General features: G+C 37.2%; 1 pseudogene; it reads right to left on the minus strand.

Annotated features, from left to right (window-relative positions):
* Positions 1-238: 238 nt before the first annotated feature.
* Positions 239-3,938, minus strand: LOC136311697 (zinc finger protein 90 homolog; annotated as a pseudogene).
* Between the last annotated feature and the right edge of the window lie 690 nt (positions 3,939-4,628).

Below are 4,628 nucleotides of genomic sequence, written 5' to 3' on the forward strand. Positions count from 1 at the left end.
TCCTCAATATTCTTTACATTCCCAGGATTTTTCTCCAGTATGAATTCTGTGATGTTCTATGAAACTTGTACTCCTTTTGCAAGCTTTCCCACATACATTTCATTGATAAGGTTTCTCTCCAAGATGAGAAACAGGTTGTTGACTGAAAGTCTGCTCACAGTTACAGAGGTTCTTCCCAATATAGATAGGATTTCACTTAAGTCAGAGTGCTTGCATCTTGAGTAAGAATGAGCTGTGGTTAAAATCCATACTGTAGTGATTGCTCTGGTAAAGTTTCCCCTCTCTGATGAATCCTTATGTATTTATACAGGGATGGGTTCTGACCCAAAGTCCTCCCATATATGCTACATTCAAAAGCATTTTCTCTTGTATGAGTCCTCTCATGGTGGACAAGGGGAGAACATCGACTATAGACTTTCCCATATCCTTTACATTGAAAGAGTTACTCTCCACTGTGTAACCTCCTGCTGAATCAGGACATGGCATGTCTAAAAGATGTTCCACATAAGTTACATCAACAGGGTTTCTATATGTGAATTCTCTGGTGCGGAACAAGGCAGGAGCTATGCTTTCACACAGAGACTATGCTGCTAGGTTTTCTCTCCAACGTGTGCATCTCATGCTGACTGAGGATGAGCTACGCTGAAGGCCTTCCCTCACACATTACATTTAGAGGTGTATCCCCTGTGTAAATTCTCTGATGCTCAGTAAGCTGTGCCTTTCAGAGAAAGGTTTTCCCATAGTCAGTACACTCATGGTGTTTCTTCCAGCATATGTTCCCTGTTCTGTACTACAAGGGAGAGCCCTCTCTCCTTTATGAATTTTTTCATGATTAGTAAGTGAAGATCTATGAATAAAAGCTTTTCTACATTTATTACATTTATCATTTTTTGCAAGGATATTATTCTGATTAAGTAAGTCTGAATTATGTCTCAAATTGATTCTGAGCCTATCACAGTTCACTAGACCCTAAAAAAATAGTCATTTGTGTAACCACATTTATGTTCAATCTAGAGTTTTCACCAAATTAATTATGCTCAAAAGTTTCCTCTGGTGTGATTATTTTATTCTGGGTGAGTACCTCTGGCCTCAGGTATATCTTCCAGTTTTCCTGGTGCCTCTTTATATCCCAAGCATCTTCCAGTGTGGCATGTGAGAGACTGTTGGTGTGAGGGATACTTCAGATATGCTCTGCAGCACAGTTGATAATTTGGTTTCAACCCTGGTCTTCCAGTCTGAAAGAAATCCAAACCACAAAAGTCTCCTATTCCTTTCTGTTGGAAAAAAAAACCCTGCTACAGTAGGAATGAGGAAATGAAAGAGATTCAAATTGTATGCACCTTGTTTTGAAATTAGTCCTGTAGCTTGGGGTGAATACCCAAAATAGAGGAAAGAACAAGTGAAGAGATGTGACAGTGCAGACTGCAGACCCAGAGTCAGTGGTAAATCCAGAATTGGGAAGGCCACCTGGGAAGGCAAGGGAAGGAGTAGGTAAGTGATTATGAGAGTATTAGGCATAGATACAGAGGGAATAGGATCACAGTCTATCTTGCAGGATTCTATCTGCTCTCCATGACTCCCATCTTGTTTACAAACCACCACAAAATCTATCTTTCTAATACATCAAATTTATAATTTCTTTTTTATATTTAGAAATTAAATTTAATGGGGTGACACTGACCAATAAGAGTACATATGTTTCAGGTAAATATTTCTATAGCATTTGAACAGTTGATTGTGTGTGTGCCCATCACCCAACATCAAATTATTTTTCACCAATGTTTATTTGTCCCTCTTTATACTCCTCCAACCATTCCTCTCCCCTGGTAACCATCTCACTTTTTATTATGTCCATGGAGTCTCAGTTTTATATCCTACCTATGTGTGATATTTTATAATTTTTTTAAAGTCACCTCTGATACTCCAGATATTCAAACCCTGCAGAAAAAATCTGCAGCCACTGGTCTAACAGAAACAATCATTTTACATACTTGGAGATCAAGGGCTAAATGTCACAAGTCGAGAAAAATATTTCAGAAGGCAAATCATCCTTGCTGTTACAACTGGGACTGTGGTTTTAGTCTATTTTAGTTCTGGTTCTACACTAATCCCTCTCTTAACCAAAAAGGATTTATTTTAATCTGCCTAATAAATTTATCTCTGAAAACTATTAACAAATATTGAGCTCTAGTTAATTATATGCACATGAAAAAATGTAGGCATGAAATGTACTCATCTGCAACTTATTTTGAAATGCACCAAAAAGATAAATTGACAAGTGGATAGATGAAGAGGTATGTGATAAAGCAAATATAATTAAATGCTAACTACAAAACTTTGGTTACAGGTATATGGTGTTCATTGTATAATTTTTCAACTTCTCATATATTTCAAATTCTTCATAGTAAAATGTTAGAAAGGTCTAACACAACAACTAAGGGGCCCTACACCCCAAAATTCCTTATCCTATAACAAGACTCAATTCTAAATTCTTGAGGACTAGGAATGGTTTGAATTTCTTTTAGAATACTTCTCAGCATGACAGTCAAAAAAATATTTGTTGAAATAAATAAGTGATAAAGTTTCTCCCAAGCCAGATTTCATAACAATCAATCAAGTAATATCTAACTGCCTTCCACATGCTTTGAACTACAGATAGAATATATAGAAATAAAATAGATTCTTTTAGGAGCCTAAAATCAAAAATCAAAAACAATCCTTTTAACAAATAAAAAATGAAAAAGAAAAAAGATCATCAGATGATATATTATTAAATCTAAATTTGTATAGTAGAGATTATATAAATGGTATTTGTGACCAGGGAAGAAAGAAGTAAATGTGTTAGTATTTATTAGGTTTTGTGAATCAGACAGACCTTGAACTTAACAAATAGATGGCTTTGAGGAAGAAGAAAGTATTATCTAATGAGGAAAAGTATATGCTTCTTACAAAGAACACTAAAAAGAATTTCAACCTAAATGAAGGTTGTTTTAGCAAGAATAGAAAGCTAAGACTGGAATATATGAGGCAGACATTTAAATCAAGGGAGTTTGTTTCCAATGACGAGGTACAGGAAGTCATAGCATGGCTTTTTCAGAAGCGGATGGTTTATGAAGATAAAGCATTAAAATACAATATGGTCCATCAAGTGATAAATAGATAAACAAAACATAGTATATACATACAATGAAATAAATAAAAAAGAGTGAATACCAAGAAATGAAGGTGCTATACCTTGAAAACATTATGTTAAGTGAAAGACACCAGTCACAGAAGGCTACATGTTATATGATTCCATTGACAAAAAATAACCAGACTAGGCAAATTCATAGAGAGAAAAAGTAGATTAATGGTGGCCAGGAGCTGGGGGGTAATGGGGAATAGAAAGTGACTGCTAATGAGTAACCGGGGGTTTTTCGGGGGTGTTGAACATGTTCTGTAATTAGATCGTGGTGAGGATTGCACAACTCTACATATCCAAAAACTATTGAATTAAAAAGTCTAGTATGGATTTTTAAAAAATAGAGCAATTTCATCTGGGAATTATCATAATCTAAGCTTGGTGCTTGGCTTAAGATGTACCAGTGGACGTTAAAAGGCAGGAAATTTTAAGATACTTCTCAAAGGAAAATAACCTGGGATGAAAGAAAAAGACTAAAATGACAATTGTGTCTGGTCTGGCAGATTAGAAGTCATAACAGGTTTCTAACAGGCAAGGGGAGAAAGGGGTAGTTGGCCAGGTAGCAAAATATGCTGGGTAGGGATAAAAGATGATTACTTTAGATCTTACATCTTTAATTAGAACTGCATAGGACTTTCAAGTGGAGGGGTCCTGTGAAAAGAAAAACTGACCAGAGTACAAGTAAGGATGAGTTCTGAATCTATAGCATAAATAATGAGCTGCAACTACCAGAGGGAGGTAAACTTTTAGGAGGCATCCTTTCTGTAATAAAGAAAGAAGGGGGAGGAGGCAGGAAGGCAAATCCCTAAAGGCTGATTTGCTTGGGGGAAAAGCAAAAAAAAAGCCAAAGACCTGAAGCCAAGAAGCACCTAACAAATGGGAGACCAGGAGAGGAGGCTACTTCAGGAGCTGGGGAGGGAGGCAATGAGTCCGGTCAGCATGAACACAGAGCGAACAGAAGACTGTGTTGCTCCCTAGATACGTGTCGTCAGGGAAAGAAGTCTGAAAACAAGAATCGAGGCTGTGGCTGTGTCCTACACGTCGGTGCAGCCCACAGTGAAATGACTGAGACAAAACCAGGAGACATGAAAGTTCAATTATGTCTGAATGAGTAAGAAAAGCCATCTCTAAATAATGGTGGGAGACCGAAGATGCCAGAGAAAATAAGCCAGCAAGTTGCATTAGAGCAGGGGTCCCCAAACTTTTTACACAGGGGGCCAGTTCACTGTCCCTCGACCGTTGGAGGGCCGGACTATAAAAAAACTATGAACAAATCCCTATGCACACTGCACATACCTTATTTTAAAGAAAAAAAAAACAAAATGGGAATGAATACAATATTTAAAATAGAGAACAAGTAAATTTAAATCAACAAACTGACCAGTATTTCAATGGGAACTATGCTCCTCCCACTGACCACCAATGAAAGAGGTGCCCCTTCCGGGTG

Source organism: Saccopteryx bilineata, chromosome 8 (assembly GCF_036850765.1).
Source record: "Saccopteryx bilineata isolate mSacBil1 chromosome 8, mSacBil1_pri_phased_curated, whole genome shotgun sequence".
NCBI lineage: Eukaryota > Metazoa > Chordata > Mammalia > Chiroptera > Emballonuridae > Saccopteryx > Saccopteryx bilineata.